Raw genomic sequence first — 17,747 nt, forward strand, 5'->3', positions numbered from 1 at the left:
AAGTGTGCTAGTGCCAGATTACCCATTGTTGATCAACATCATATGTCTAAGTGTACTATCAGATATTAATTTATTATAAAGTGTGATATATATATATTGTTTAAATTCTCAAATAAACCTTTTAAACTTGCAAAACAGAACTACTTCTTGGCTCAGTGGGGTCAGGGGGATTCTAAGAGAGGGGTGTTATATAGGGGTAGTCATCCAGAACTCATGAACTGGACATAAAGATATATCAATAAGGGTTTCCATTCAGTATCCCAGACTAGGCATTGACTTAGCTGTAGTGTTGATTGAATATCGCTTACAATATATGGAGTTGTATGTAGGCTGTTCACAAAGGGCAGTTGTGGTTGTGCAGTGTGCGAATAGGTTATTACGCAATTCGTTTAAATTTAATTCATCAGATGGTAAATCTGGCCGAATCGGCCAGTTCCATGAGATCGACTAAATTCGAAGAAAGCAGGTAATCAATTATGAACATGGGTAGTGGGGGTTGGATTGGAGGCAGCCAAGGGGGGAAAAAAGAGAAAAGGGAACCCTGCTGCGTCAGATCCGACCCGCATTAGAGGGACGGAACTGACCCTGCAGGTTCAGGAGATGAAGTGGATGTCCAAAAGGTAAGTGGGGGCTACATTGGGAGGGCTAGGGGTCAAAGTTTTGCCGGATTTGGCCTCAGCAAAATTGTATTCATGGCGAAATTGACCACGGTCAATTCCACCACGAAGAATTCCGCCACGGCCAAATCACATAACATCCTGCGAATAGTCATATTTTCTCCTTTTGTACGAAAAAAGCTCAAAAGCGCATATAGGGCCATCAGTGTGCAGCCCTCATTCATTTAGCAATGCACAGCAATTTGCACCCTCATAACGTTACTGCACTTGTGCACCGTCGGCCTTAATCAGTCCTGCAATTGTCAACCCCGACCTCTCAGTTAAAGTGATTCGAAAATTGGTGCCTTCCTCGTTCTTCCCTGAATTTCTTGCCATTGGGTTTGTGTTTCACCATTTTGAAAAGTGGAAAAAGAAATTCTCGCTTTGTATTACAGTTTCAATGATAAGCACCAATAAGGCTATTGTGACAATTGTAACATTAGGTGACCATGGATGGTGGCCTGCAGCTTCCAAAATGCCCTCAACGACAGGCCTGCCATACAATGAATTCGAAGGACTGGGTCATGGTCCTATCCTGTATATTAAAAAAAAGTGGAGACAAATGTGAGGCACTGAATATACAATGTGACAGCCCTGTTTGTGAATTGGTGACACTTCTTAGAAGATGAGCTTTGTACTGAGCCAATTAATCTGCATCTTTAACGCATCTTATTCTGAATCAAATCTTACACTCAGAAGGCAAGAATGTAGGAATCCCATAGTTGCTTTATGTGAAGATTTACTTGGATAGATTACTACACGAACCCATCTAATCTGAATAGGAAAATTGGAATTGAAAGTAAGGAAACAGTTTTAAAACGCATTGTAAGAGAGAGAGAAACTAGAGAACTTGCCAAAGCCCTCAATTGTAACTATGTACTTTTGACCCACACTGGTCTGGCTGGCTCCCTTATTTGGTCTTATTACAAATAAATCCTTATCACTAGAGCCTGACTCAACTTAATTCATTTGCGATAAATTACAGTTAAATGAGTGAATTTTGAGGGCTATGCAAATAACGCCGATTTTACACTGAAGGCTTAATGCACTTTATTTGTATGTGTCCAATTTGTCTTGTTATATGCCAAATCACCATTGTCCCTCTTGTCAGAATTGGGGTTTCTCTCAATGCGGTCCTGCACTGATTTTTGTATTGTCAATAAACACCACCTTACCCCCGCAACCGCATCCCTGCCCGGTGGCCTGGATGCTATTATCTTATTTGAGACGTGCCCTGAAAAGGAGATTCTATTTGCTGAAGCATCTTCTCACAGAATTAATTGATTATAGTAACATAGCTTAACGGCTATGTATGTCAATCTTTGCACTTAACGTTTTGCATTCTGAAATGTGTACTTTAATGGAGTTTTCTATCCGAATAAAGTGTGAGATGATGATGGCACTTCTTGGTGTGTTGTGGGACACTGTCCTTTCCTGAAACAGTCACCATGACTTTTTTGTAGGTAATGCAGTCATACTCAAGGAGGATATTGGGACTGTTCTCTCTATTGTTCTATGGCATACAGAAAGCAAATGACTGCGCTGCAGGATCATTGCAATAATGCTACCTTTTCGGGGGCTATATTTAAAGTGCCCCAATGCCAGTAATTCATGTGGCCACAAACAATGAGGCAATAATGTGGTCATTAAAGATTGTTTTAATATGATCAAAATCACGGGTGTTTCGTAATTGCCACATGCTTCCCCACAAGCCCATCAGCAAACAGAATGGTCTCTGCCTTTTTGCACAGGGCGGCCAGTACGTGTGGCCTAACTAGGGAAGAAATTGGCCCTGTCTGTGCTTGTTCACCAAAACATCAATTTGTCTTTACTGAATCTCCTACCTGGTTGATTATATTTTTTTTTCATGTGGTAGCGCATTCATCTTTACTTCATTTAGGCATTTGAGAGAGCCAGGGGTCAAGTCCTAAAAAAAGAAAGTGGAGCGACTCATTAACATACCCAATAGGATGTGAAGTCAACCGAAATTAAATCAAGGTAAAATATGCAAATTTCATTCAATTGGCTTTGCATAATCATGCAAATTGCACAGGGCGGATGGCATTTGCCTTTCATAAAATCAACACACACAAAAAACCAAGAGAGGATATGTTCTTAAACTAGCGTATTGAAAACTTTAAAAGGTGTGCATGTTTTAAACTCCTAGAATATTGCTTTGTTACACGGCCTGTAAAATACCCAGGGGGTGGCCCTCTGAAAAAGTGGGTGGACGCCGTCCACCTGCGTGTACCCTGGACTTCAGCCCTGGAGAGAGCACAGACTCAGTTCAAAACAGCCGGACATTTACTGTAACAAGAGCGCCTCGAACGTGAGATGCCTTAGGAAGCGCAGTCTAGTATGTCCCGAACACAATGCCGTTAGTGGGATAAGAATCAAGGATGGGGCCCTACCGTGTGCCAAAGCAATATTTGGGGGCAGAGCCTAAGAGGTTTCTGGGGTGGCCCAAAATCCGACGCAGATAGGGAACCTTTAGAAGATGTGGGGAACGTGTATTTAGTGGCCTAGCAGAGAGGGTTGACTGTTTGTACCTTGAATGAAAGGGAGTTCACATTTAAGAGGTGTGTTAAACCTAATTAACGTACCGTCAGAATCGACTAGAATAATGATATTCAAATATAAAAGGGAAATTAAATTAAAATGAGTCAAAGCACATTCTACTCCCTCCCTCATTATTTTAATGGCAAGACTTACATATGGTATGTTGCAAAAGTTGAAAAACGTATTCTCTAACTCACACTTTGCCTTCCCTTCAGCATTAGAAAAGGCATACACTTGCTGCAGATTTATGCAATTCTAAACATAATTGGCAATGACATTTATTGGCAATGAGCAGTACTCCTCATGTTTTAATTCACTTCCCTAGGAAATCAAGGCAGGAAGTTACGACAGAGGAGCCACAGCAGAGACTCAGCTCAAACGTATTTCTTGGTGCTGGCTGGGGCTGGGCCTTGGGTGGCCCCGGCCTACTTAAACCCTGCCCTAACATGAGATGCTGCAGATAAAGCTGTAAAGAGTGTCTGAAACATGAAATGTGACATAGATCAGTATACGCCGTGTATCCCAAATATCAAATATTGCATCCAGTGAAGTAAAGTGTGCCTTGAACGTGAGTTGTGGCAAGTTGCACAGTAAGGTCTGTCTCAAACGTGAGATGCTGCACATAGAGCAAGATACTGTGCCTTGAGCATGGGAGTCTGTGCAAAAAGGGCAAAGTAGTGTGCTTGACCATGGGATGCTGCACATAGAGCAGGATACTGTGGCTTGAGCATGGGAGTCTGTGCAAAAAGGGCAAAGTAGTGTGCTTGACCATGGGATGCTGCACACAGAGCAGGATACTGTGCCTTGAGCATGGGAGTCTGTGCAAAAAGGGCAAAGTAGTGTGCTTGACCATGGGATGCTGCACATAGAGCAGGATACTGTGCCATGGGCATAGGAGTCTGTGCAAAAAGGACAAAGTAGTGTGCTTGACCATGGGATGCTGCACATAGAGCAGGATACTGTGCCTTGAGCATGGGAGTCTGTGCAAAAAGGGCAAAGTAGTGTGCTTGACCATGGGATGCTGCACATAGAGCAGGATACTGTGCCTTGAGCATGGGAGTCTGTGCAAAAAGGGCAAAGTAGTGTGCTTGACCATGGGATGCTGCACATAGAGCAGGATACTGTGCCTTGAGCATGGGAGTCTGTGCAAAAAGGGCAAAGTAGTGTGCTTGACCATGGGATGCTGCACATAGAGCAGGATACTGTGCCTTGAGCATGGGAGTCTGTGCAAAAAGGGCACAGTAGTGTGCTTGACCATGGGATGCTGCACATAGAGCAGGATACTGTGCCTTGAGCATGGGAGTCTGTGCAAAAAGGGCAAAGTAGTGTGCTTGACCATGGGATGCTGCACATAGAGCAGGATACTGTGCCTTAAGCATGGGAGTCTGTGCAAAAAGGGCAAAGCAGTGTGCTTGACCATGGGATGCTGCACATAGAGCAGGATACTGTGCCTTGAGCATGGGAGTCTGTGCAAAAAGGGCAAAGTAGTGTGCTTGACCATGGGATGCTTCACACAGAGAATTATAGTAGGTTTTGGCAGTGCTCGAACTTGGAATGGAGCTCAAAGGGCAGTAAAGTGTGTCTCGAACCTGAGATGCTCTACATAGAACAGCACTATGTGACTTGAGCATGAAATGCTGTACATAAAGCAGAATGCTGACTGGGGATGAGTTAAGGCGAGTGTACATTATCCAGGATATCATATTTGGAATGCTACTGGACAGCACCTTGTGCACCCTGTGTAATTGTTCTTTAAACAGGGTTCTCCACACCTACAAATGGGATCGCAGTCGCTAGGAAAAAAGATTTGAGAGCTGCTACAAGATCAATAAAGAGGAGGGTGGACATAGCTCTATCTGAAAGAGGGGATGATTTTACAGGCTCGACAGTTCTATCGGAATTGGCTCCATAATAATCGAGCCAAAAGGAGCCAAGAGGACGCTTGTGCTATGCTGCTGGCCATGTGTAATAAGAATGCACCTGTCTTTTGGAAGTTAATCAATGAACTTGATATCGTTCAGCTGGGGCAACAGATAAATGAATTGTCTGAGAAGGATTGGTATCTCCACTTTGAGTCCTTGTTTGCTCTGCCGGCAGGAAGGACTATTAACCATATGACTGAACTTTCCATGGAAGCCAAGTGTTGTGACTTAAACGCGCCTTGAAACACTTGTGTACAGGCGCGTTATAAATGCCATATCATATCATAACATCAATTACTAGAGTGTCCTTGAAGTGATAAATAAAATCAGTTCCTCTCGTGCCCCTGGCCCAAATAACCTTTCTAACTTTCTGTTTAGCAGTGATCCGGGAGCATGGGCCTCCACTTAAATTTTCCTATTTGAAAATGTGGTTAATACTGTATCCTTCCCTGAGTCCTGGTCATCTGCTCACATTGTAAACGTATAAAAAAGAGAGTTCGATCTGACACTATCAACTATCTATCAATCGCTATTTTGGGTGCCGAAGGCAAGGTGTTTGCAACCATCTTGTTTCAGCACCTTGAGCTATGGGCAAGCCAACTTGGGAGGAATGGCAAACTGCAGATTGGCGTAAGGAGACAAATGGGTACATCTTTGAAGAGCCTCAGGTTAAAATGCATATAGGAACTAGCATGGGTGAGGAGCCACAACTCAATTTACATGGCATCCATAGACCTTTCAGCAGCATTTGATGCTGTGGACAGTAATATGTTATGGTCCAAACTTAACACATGGAGAATCCCGAAAGGCCTTCTATGGATGATAGTCGGACTCTATGAGAACTCTAACATCTACATCCGCTTAAACAATACGGGGTCACTGTCAAGCCAAATCCCTACATATCGTTCGGGTAAGACAGGGCTGCATAATAGCGCCATGTTTGTTCAATCTTTCTATGACCAACATAGGTGATTATTTGAAGCCGGTAGCATTTGTTTCCCCATAAGTGCATAACATGAGGCCACTCTGGATGGCTTTTGCTGATTACTTATTAATCTTTGACTGCACTCCCATCGGACTATAACGCCTAATTGATGGTTTTTCTAACTTCATGGATATTGATTCCCTCAAGTATAATCCATCAAAAACTAAAGTCATGTAGTGCTTGCAACGGAAAAAGGCTACAACCTTCTGTTGGCTGATTGGGACTGAGCCGTTGGAGAGGGTGACTACTCTTTGATACCTGGGCTTTTTGATTACATCTAAACCAGGTAAATCTCAGCTACAGAAGTGGCAGAAATCCCGTGCCATAGCCCTTGCTAGCCAGCTAAGTAGAATTAAATCTAGATTTGGTAAAATATATAATCTACTTTGCATCCACTACTATGAGTTGAAAATCATCCCAAAGATTTTATATGGGATAGGAGTATATCCACTATAAACCTTACAATATCTGCCTACTCTTGAGGCATTGATCTGGAGATCAAATTCCCAGCTTGGTCCCTTTATAGGCCATAAGATTTGAGTTGTGTTTGGTTTCCATGAAAGCTAGAGCATATTCAAAATGTCTCTCATTATTTAGGAAGATCTTGTGCCCTGCAGAAGTCTCTGTTTGTATACGTTAAGGTTATGCTGCTGGTGAAAGGAAGTTGGCTAGTAGAAGAACTCAATACGTGTTGTTGCGACCTTCTTATTAGAACTGGTTGCTCACTTAGTGATTTTATTGGGAACCGAGTCAAAGTTAAGCACTCTTTATATGATCTTGACTGTATTCTGACAATAGAGAGCATGCACAAGCATGTTTCATTGCTTTGCCTGTTTGATGACCATACGAAGTTGGGTATGTTGGCACTCTGCCTTGCAGTTTACCCTGACAAGAGCACTAGAAGGCTTTCCTTTGGCTTTGCTGGAATCTCGTGCTGACCAAGGAGATCTTGGTTACATATGGATTGTTGCAACCCAAACAAGCAATGTGTAGATTCTGTCAATATACAGTGCAAAGCGAAACTTTAAAACAACTGTTGGTATTTTGCCCGGCGGTACAAGGTCAAAGGTGTAATTCTTTAAAAAAAGCTCTCAGGTTTGTTTAAATTGGGTGACGAAAAAGGGGCCTGGAAATGTTGCCTGGAGGGAAGAACCACGTCCACAATAGTGGCAGTAACTGATTTGAATGTAAAGCATAATCACCTTGAGAGGTGGTCGAACATAAAGTGATTTGTACGAAAGTAAGGAATTTTCCATTTACTAGGATAGGGCCCCTCCCCTCTTCTTTTTTCTCGGTAACTGGTTTCTTGTCATCTTTGATATGATATGATATGATATGATATGATATGATATGTCATTTATAACGCGCCTCTACACAAGTGTTTCTAGGTGTGACAAGACAAGGAGGGGATACAGAGGGAGGACAAGACAAACAATCGGCCTTGTGCCATTCAGATTGTGCAAGTGTGACAGTGTAAAAGTGCAGGGGCAAAGGAGAGGGGGGAAGTGCAGGGGAAGGGGCAGCTTGAATGTCTAAATGATGGAATATCTCCTTCCCAATTGGTTATTGGTCCACCCCAAACAACATCATGTGTGCTTGGGTCTGGTTGCAATGTCCGTAGTGATGTGGTGAGGTAGATGGCACTTTCTTGCTTTTACTTGTGTCAGCTTTCTTCTTCGTTGTGTTTTCTCGAGATGTGAATAAAAATGTCCCTTGTTTGGAGAAATATAGATACGGATTTCTTTTTCTGCCTTTGTTATTCTTTGTGAGATGTGAATACGAGTTGGTTTTATTTTTTTAAGTTATGTAGAAATGGATTTGTTTTATGTTTATATAATCCTGCTGTAAGGATTTTGTTTGATGAAATTTAAATTGTGTGTGATTATTTTATATTGTGAAAGGTTAAACTTCGTTTTTTAACCATAAAACAATAAAAATAATGCTTTACATATTTATTATTTGAGACACGGGCAAATAACGTGATTTTGCCAACAATGCAGGACAGCAATTTAGCCAGTAGCATGCATCTGGCTCTATAATTGATGTGTGTGCAGGGGTGCCTGCTGGAAATACAGAGAGACTGTGAGACCTTGCCCTGAACACGTGGCCAGAAGTTTCAATCAGGCCCCTGTGAAGTAAATATGTGCATTTGTAGACTCTTCTGGAAATAAAATGAAAAATATGCATTTATTTGACATACATTTCATATCTGAGTTCTTACCATTTCAACACTCCTAACATGAGATCTGCCTAAATCAATGTCTGCAACTGTCCTGAGCACACAGCAAATGGTGCTCGAACATACAGAAAGCACTCTTGGACAAAACTGCCACCCTCCAACCTAAAATCAAAGCTAAGCAAAACTGTCTACAGACAGACCAGCAACTGAACACCCCCACAAATGCAAACACCTGGGACATTCCTAATATTAAACCTTTCAGCTTCTCTCCACTCACTATTGCTGAGGTGCAATGCATCATTAATAACATTAAACCTTCCAACTGTCAAGTCGACACGTGCCCAGCCCCCATTATCAAGGAGGCTTCCCATGATCTAGCACCATTCATTACTGCCTTCATTACTGACAGGTATAGTCCCATACAACCTAAAGGACGACTGGGTCATCCCGTTGCTTAGAAAACATTCCCTTTATCCCAGTTTACCAACCAACTGCAGGCCCATCACCACTGTCCCATTCATGCTCAAAATATTGGACTGAGCCGCTTATCTTCAGATCCAGGACTATCTTGAAGATAAACTCCTTGGCCTAAGGCAATCTGGTTTCCAGCCAAGGCACGGGACGGAAACCACCCTCGCTGACCTAAAAACTCAGTTCGAGATGCTGAAATACAACGGGAAATTAGCCATGATATTATTACTAGATCTCTCAGCAGCATTTGATTTGGTTAATCACAAAATCCTATACCAGCACCTTACATCAGCTGCCCACTTTTCAGACTCTGCCACTGCCTGGATCAGATCCTTCCTAGGTAATAGATCTATGCAGGTATTTTCCCCGTCAGCATCTGCTGAGCCCTCTCCCATTCATTGTGGTGTCCCCCAAGGTTCATCTGTGTCACCAACACTTTATAATGTGTTCACCAAACCTTTATTTGACGTTCTTGACTATCTGGGTGTCTCATACACTGACTACGCAGATGATTCTCAGATACTCATCCCCATCACAGGTGATTATGCAGCAGACACTAAATCCCTGAATGACATCTACATGTTTATTCAAGCATGGATGGCGCAACATCAAGCTTTGCCTCAATGACGACAAGACGGAATTCCTCATCCTGGGGTCCCATCAACTTCTTAATAAACTTGACCCCTCCTTCAAGTCGTTCATTTTTGATGGCAATGTCATTAAGGTCTCTAAGGAAACTAAAACCCTACGAATTTACCTTGATTCCACACTATCACTGTCTAGGCAAACCAATCCTGTTAGCTCAGCCTCTGCTTATACATGCAAACTTATTACTGCCTATAGACCATTGCTGACTACTGCTAATCGCACCATCTTGGCTAAAACACTTGTCATGTCCAAGATAGATTACTGTAGCACCCTTTATCTAGGGACTAGTCAATCCAACCTCAACAAACTGCAAGTCATTCAGAACAATGCCATCAAAGCGGCCCTAAACATACCTAGAAATCAGCACATCTCTGACCACAGACACAATCTATGCTGGCTTCCTGTTAAGCAAAGAATCTCCCTGAAAACACTTGCTCTTATGCACAAGTGCCTGACCAACCAGGGCCCTATTTATTTAGCCAACCGACTCACACCTCACACCTCTACTCGACCTCTGAGAGTTGTCCAGGCCCACAGTCTATCCCATCCTAGATTCAAGCTTCAAAAAGCTGGTGGTGTGATCTTCCCGGTCTTGGCCTCGAAACTATGGAATACCTTACCTAATTCTATCAGAGCCGAGCCCCCCTTCCAATCCTTTAAGAGCAAAACCAAATTGTGGCTCTCAGCCCAAAACACATGAGATACCTGGAGCTGTATTACACATATTGCCCCTTTGACCTGCACTGTGATTGCCCTTTGTATTCCTCTTGTATATTCCACTTGTATTTAACTCTTGTATTCCACATTGTATATTACTCGTGTATTCCTCATTGTACTGAGACAATTAATTTTCTTGTAAACCTCCTATATATTTGTTCATGCTTGTACATTCTATCGTAGCCTCATGTATATCTTTTGTGCCTGTACATGCTGTATTGCATATCATAGTATACCTGTACATGCCATACTGTAGTTCTACCATCATGCTTTCTGTAACCTGGTAGAGCTACCCATTTCTTTGCATGTAACTATTATTTCTGCTACCCAAGATATGCACCCAGATGTCTTTGGGCCTGGCGTGCTATATAAATAAACAAAATACAAATACAAATTCAAATACACTAGATAGTAGCATGGTGTAGCATCCTCCCACTCCCTGCTCATGCTGCACCAACCCCGGCCACGTTTCCACCACATGCACTCTCCACCGTAGGCATTATTTTAGGCGGGGACAGGGGTGTTTGCCCCCCCCAAATTTCATGGCACACCCTTTTGTCCCCATTCATTTGGCTGGGGCACCTTTTCTTCAGATATCATGTCCCCCCGAACATTTTCAGAAAAATTACTCCACTGCTCTGCACCACTGACCAATTGCATCACGAAGTGCAAAGGGGCAGCCAGCAAGGGCAAATGCACAAATTCAATCAGCCACTCCTGCTGCAGCCCCACAATGGGTTCTGTTGCACCAAGAAAGTTAAATAAAGGTTAGCTAGATAAACCTACTGGCCTCAGATGTCTGGGTCTGCCAGCCTGGGGACATGGAGGGAGAGGTTTTGAAATAACAAAAGGCAATGTATGAGAGCACCCTCCCCACCACCCTGCAGCAACCCCAACCTATGTGCCAATGCTTCAGGAAGAAAGTGAATATTGTCCTGGAACAATTCAATTTTACAATAGACTTCCAACACCTCCTGAATTCATCGCTGATGTTCTCACTGCGCTGAACGATTCAGGAATTTCTTGCTCGTTTAAGGCGGTTAATGATCATCCTGAAAGAGATGAACGCATCCTTCATTGACACAAACACAGAGTTCAAGAGACCTTGTGGATGCACTTTGATACCTCCTTGGAACAAACCACTGCTGTTGCAAAGAACTGTAAGCGCTCAATGTGCTGCATTAAGGAGTTCATGAGGTCATTCCTCACTGAAAACAAGAATGGTGCACTGCGACATCATCCCAGCTATGCTGCAAAGTCCCCATGACAGGTGACCCAAACCTGCTCCAAGGGACATAGCACATAGGAAATGCAATACATCTGATGGTAGAGGCGAATGTTTTTGATGCATCAGTCAATTTAATATCCCCCAGAGTGAAGATTGTCCTGCTCTAGAATGATTGGACATATCACGACTGTATGCCACATGCAACGATCTACGATAGTGACAGTCATCGATGACCGCTCTGATCAGGATTCCTACTGTGACAAGATGAACAGTCTAGAACACTCTGTTTCTGATACAAGTGTCTCACTATGAAGAAACAACTGGGCTCTGTTTTGGTGGGAAATGAGGTTCCTCTCATGCTGTTAGCTGACTCCGGAGCCAATGATACCATCGCTCCTAAATCAAATGTTCCTTCAAGATATCTGAGTGTCTTCCTTGGCTTCAGTCTTCCAGCACTCCTCTAGCAGCCTATGAGGTGTCCAAGGTTCCCCGGCTGGGTTTTCTACCATTGCTGTTTCTCCGCCTCGGGAAAGCTGTAGGTGTCCAAACACGACCCCACCATTCTGGGGACGATTGAATATGTTTTTGGCCATACAGCCAGAGCCACTTCCTGCAATAAGGGCATTGTTCATTCATGGTTCTCACTGAGCATTATGCCAAGTTCATTCATAGTTTCTCATCTGAAACAGAACCAATGAGGGAAATACTAAAAAACATTTCCTTCAACAGGAGTACTAGAAATCAATTCACTTTCGATAAAATCAAAAAGGTTATTGTGAATGCCCCATTCTCAAAGCATTTCATCCGGCGTCTTTCACAACCATTGCAGTTTATGCCAGTGCCGGCAGCACTGGAGCTATAGCAATGCCATTGCATCATTCTGTGGCCCATGCAATTGCCTTTGCCTACCGATAACTGAAGGCTTCTCAATAGAACTATGCAAGATATTAGCTTGCGCCTAGGCAACACAATATTTGTGTTCACACGAGTGTGGCTGCCTGTTGCTTCTTCGCACTGACCATGAACCCTTGACTCATATCCCGGTGCCAGGGGCACCAAGAAGATGGTGTCCAGGTTGGCATGACTGGCAGCAAAACGACAGGAATTGTATTTCCAGATTTTACACACTCCAGGTTGGAAAGCCAAATGACTCTCCAGCCTACCCGTGTCATGCTCTAAGACTACAAAATTGGAAATGCACAAAAAATGTAGTGGTGTGATCAGACTGTCACGAATCTCACACTGACATGTGTTAAGAAATGCAACATCTAAGAGTGGCCAAGCTTCTAGAGAAGTGTTCACCAATCGGCCTCAAGTCTTACTGGAAAGTGAAATATGAAAAGTCTGAAGAATCGGTCTTGGTGGTAAAGGTGGACAAACCTGCTCCCCAAGACCCTGTAATCAGCACCTTAGTAATCTTGGTGCATCTACGTTTCACCCTGATCAAATGCTGGGTGAGCGAGAGATATTGGAGGGTCGCAATGGATAGTATGGCAGGGTACCGTGTACCTACAGAGAAGGGGATACGCAGCTTGGGGCGTGCAACCCACTAACAACAAGTGAGGTGTGGACAGAAAAGGTCTGGGAAAAGCCGGACATCAATGTCATCGGGCTGTTGGAATGCATGCCAGCAGCCCAACAGGACCTGTGGTGCTGTCCAAGTGGATTGAAAGCCATTTTTCTAAAGGGGTTCCCCACTCCTGGCTAATGCAGCCAGGAGTTTCAAGAGCATGCAAACATGAAACAAGAAGTTGCAGCGCCCCGTTTCACTGTCCCCTACCGGAAGGCTGGTGTACCCTTGGTCTGATGTCACTCCCTGCTAAGCCTGTTGACACTGCTGAAGCTGCACGCCCACTGTGACAGATGGTAAAGGCCCCAATAAGGAAATTGCTTGTTAAAAATAATCACAGTGTGTCCTAGAAAGCAGTAAGTGAATGATAAACCGTGCCAGCAGGAAATTGATATGTTGTGTGTCACCTCGGAAGTCGACTGCTGTAAAATGATGTAAAATGGTGCACGAGTTTCTTTCTCTCTTAATCGCGCGCTCCACTGAATCCTGCATTTCCACCACGCTCTTGAGTACCGTTTTGCTACTATTTCATGATTGCAAATTATAGGTTCTCAAACGGAGAATGTTATATTATTATTAATAGGAGGCAGCAACCCATGGAGCTGAGCTTGCCATACGCAACTAATTCTACAGCTTTCAAGACCAAGTCCCTTTTAAAGAAATCACTCAAAAATGATGTCAATATAACTCTTGACTTTATTTATAGTGTGGAACATTGAATAACAGATACAACCTGAGGATTGTTGGCATATTTTTCTCAGTGTTTATTGAATTCATTATGCACAAATCTGGCTATTATGATATTTTGCCGTTAGGTCAAGATTGCAGAGCAATATTCATACATGGACTCCTTTGCCTGTGCTTAATATTAGAGCAAGGGCAATCCATGAGACTAAAATACATAATTGCCACCTTTGCTCCTGCAGGGACTTTTCATGACTGTAATTCAATTGTTGGATAGGCTGAATATTTGTGGGTGGATTCGTCGGGATTATGGGGTATTTGTTGAATATTTTTTTTACATATCTTGCCACATATATATATGTGGAGTGGGGGGGGGGTAGTGAAATTATTATTGTAGGGAGCTTAAGGGGGGGCTGCGAGGCTCCCCCAGCTTATATAAATGCGTCAAAATCAATCTGTCAAAATAAATTAGATGAATTAAAAAACAACCAAATAGATCCAATGTAATCACCCTAAACCGATCTGTTCCGCTGAATGGAGATAAGTAAAATCTTAGGGGTTACATTTTGACGCACCCATCCTTGCGCACAGTTAATAAAACATCTCTGAACGTTTTTAGACATGTATTTTATTTACAGTCTGATTTTCCTAGACTGGTACTGCAGAGCCGGGGCACCAATCGTAATTACCGAATCTGCCAATTGCAAATTCGCTGCCTGACAAACATGTCAGCAGGATTTCTATGCAATCCGCTTGGTTTTGCACTTGCAGAAAGCAAGTAGATTTCATAGTAATCCATGTAAATGCTATCGGCCATGCATAGATACGTGAGGTAGCATTTGCGATTAATTTTCACGGTGGTGGAATTCTTACATGGGAGTCCGGGTCCAATTGGATTTCCTTGTTACAATTACACCAGTTGTCAACATTAACTACCCTCCTTGCTATGTACTGGCAATGCAAAATGAGATGTGGTGAGGATGATGCATCAGTGATCCACAGCTCACTATCGCAAGAAAAGCAGTGGTTAGAGATGTCTAGTTACAGATGACAAAGCAAAAAATAAAGAAGTGATAGCTTGAAGGTTTAAAATTAATCTCAGACCTCTGGTAATTGCTCTGGTCTGGAGGGTTGCACAGAGCAATACCAGAGGTTAAGATTCATTCTAAACCTTCCAGCTATCACCACTTTTGTTTTGCTATTGTCACCCCAAGTGGGACGAATATGCCCAGACATGGGTCCCATACCTCCTGGGTCAATGGACACAAGCTACTCCTCACTGATGAGGCCCAATGAGGCTGAAGAATGTCTGGGGATGCTTGTGGTCTCGTGTAGAAGGGATGTGACCAAGCATGTCGGGCTGGACTGGCCCTTTTGTGGTGGGACCAAGCCTGATTTGCATCTGGTCTTTCCCCATTTGTAATGGCTTGGCAGACGAAGAATGATGGTCTAGAGGGTTGCCAGAGGGTATGATTAATTATATACCTTCCAGCCATCACCTATTTTCTTTTGCTATAGTCACCCCGAGTAGGACAGGTATGCCCAGTGGTGCGTCATCCGTGCCTGTTGGGCCTAGAGAGTCGAGCTACTCCTCACTGATGAGGTCCAATGAGTCAGAAACATGTCTGGGGATGCTTGTGTCGAAGGGATGTTACAAAGCAGTTCGGGCTGACCTGCTCCTATTGGGGTGGGGCGAAACCTGATTTGCATATGCTCTTTCACCATTTTTAATGGCTTGGAAGGCAAAGAACGATGACCTGGAGGGTTTCCCAGAGCAATGCCAGAGGCTATGATTAATTTGAAACGTTCCAGCCATCACCTCTTTTGTTTTGCTATAGTTACCCCTAGTGGGACGGCTATGCCAAGACGTGGGTCCTATGAGTGCTGGGCCTAGAGACCCAAGATACGCTTCACTGTTGAAGCCCAATGAGTTCAAAACCTGTCTTGGGATGCTTGTGGTTTTGTGCAGAAAGGATGTTACCAAGCAGTTTGGGCTGGACTGCTACTTTTGCGGTGGGAACAATGCCTGATTTGCATATGGTCTTTCCCCAGGCGGCTTGTCAGACGAAGAACAATGGTCTGGACTATTGCCCAGAGCAATGCCAGAGGTTAAGGTTAATTCAAAAGCGTCCAGCCTTTATCTCTTTTGTTTTGCTACAGTTGCTATAGTTGCAGATGGCACCTGGCCAAATGATATGCAGTTTTGAGAAACGATTTGTGCGCCCTAATACTAATTACTGAAATTCCATAGCTTTAGAGTGATAGTCTTCTTGAATCACAATCAGTGTTTAATTAAATATCCAATTGGGTTTTTATTAACAATGTCCTTGTCTTTTGAAAGAAAACCGTGTGTCAATTAGACAAACAATATTTAAGAGACAGGGTACTTTTTAAATAAATGAAATCAATATTTTATCAACTAAATTAAATTGGATGAATAGAATGATGTTCTTTAACAATTAGGCAGATCTTCTGGGTGTAGTTTTAGAGGCCCAACCCTATATAAAGATTGAACTTTACTTTTATTAGCTCTTTACAATACAGGTGTGTGGAGACAAGTTATTCCATCACAAAAGACATGTCTGCTGAACGCTGCTAAAACCTGTCACTGTTACTCACCAGTCTAGACAGGGGGACCACCAACCCATTTTAGACAGATAGTCAACAGATGGACAAAGTTCGAATTCGCAGCCCCTCTACCAAGGACCAGTCTTTCTATGAACATGCATGCAAGAACACATTGCCAAATCAAACAGTAAGCCACAAGAAACCTCTGCAGGCCACGATTTCCCTTGGAAATATGAGTGTTCATGGCCAAACTCTCTAATAACAAATGGTGTTTATGGAAGGAAAGCCAGGGGGCAACAATAACTCTATGAACAAAATATTGCAACCCAACTGAAGTCAAACAAAGTCTTCTGCACATATGAGAGCGTTTTGGCCTCAATGAAAAGTGCTATGCTTGGTGGATGGCAACACAAGGCCAGGAGAGGCAGGGACTCATGTGGACCTCCCCAATGAAGCACTGGAGAAGCAAGCAGGCTTGTCCCTCGTGTGGTAGGGAGCAGAGGCCACAGCAAGCACCCTCGGTGTTTGGGATGGGCCCTGGCTGGGTTGGGGGCATAGATGAGGATCTTGTCTCCACCCAGCAGGGTGAGCAGCTTGCTGCAGATGAGGCGGAGGACTTCTAGGGGAAGGCTCAGGGGGAGGACCAAGGAGTGGAGTCCTTAAACACACCAACATATCCCACAGGGTCCTGGGTGTGGGTCTATTTGGTCCTGCACCAGGGAAAACCATCAGGGAAATTTGTGAAAGAAGGGAAGAGGTAAGAGGGTCCGCCTCTAGGTATGATGATGATGAGGAACCATGGGCGACAGTGTCACGTGAGGATGTGCTGAGGCTAGTGGTGAAGCAGCCATCCCCCCTCCATCACAGGTGAGGAGGAGGATCGGTTAGTGCAGGCAAAACACTTTTTCAAGGCTTCAATTGGACAATAAATGTGTCCAATAGGAATCCAAACACTGCAGAGGATTCAGCACAACCGTGTTTTGAACTGATAATGAAAGAAACATCACTCTCACCACTGGATGTAAAACAAAATGTCTCTTTCTATTATTTGCAAGTCAATCAGACCCATGGGAATATTTTCAAAATATATTGCACCAATGTAATGCTTACTAAACCATTGTGTGCGCAAAAAACACATATCGCCTACTGGACTTACCGCTACTGGAATTGACAATGGATACAACTTAATTCTTCATTCTTTCCCTTGTTTTTTCTTTGGGGGGGACTTTTAGCCACTTTTTTTGGCTCGGAATAGATGACTAGGGCCTCATTACCCGGTAGGCGGTGAGCCATGGCGCTATTAGCGCCATGGCTCATGCCGGTAAAATACCGGCACCGCCTTGGCTGAAAGGGGATTTACCGTCCCATTCCAAGGTTGGAGGGGCGGTAAATCCCCCTTCCGCCTTTGCCCTTCCCCATTCCCATTTCTGCCCCATAGGGCTCTACGGGAATGGGGAAGGCGCTAATTACGGCACCGCAATTTTGCGGTGCCGTAATTAGCTCCGAGGTCCCTTAGCGGGTTGGATTTTAACGCCTGCAAAAAGCAGGCGTTAAATCCCC

General features: G+C 43.6%; 1 protein-coding gene across 4 annotated transcripts in view; it reads left to right on the plus strand.

Moving 5' to 3' along the window:
* The window catches only part of PLCB4 (phospholipase C beta 4), a 1,535,154-nt gene that overhangs the window by 766,898 nt on the left and 750,509 nt on the right, over nucleotides 1-17,747 (plus strand). The window lies entirely within an intron of this gene.

This window comes from Ambystoma mexicanum, chromosome 4q (genome assembly GCF_040938575.1).
Source record: "Ambystoma mexicanum isolate Mex_15411 chromosome 4q, UKY_AmexF1_1, whole genome shotgun sequence".
Lineage (NCBI taxonomy): Eukaryota > Metazoa > Chordata > Amphibia > Caudata > Ambystomatidae > Ambystoma > Ambystoma mexicanum.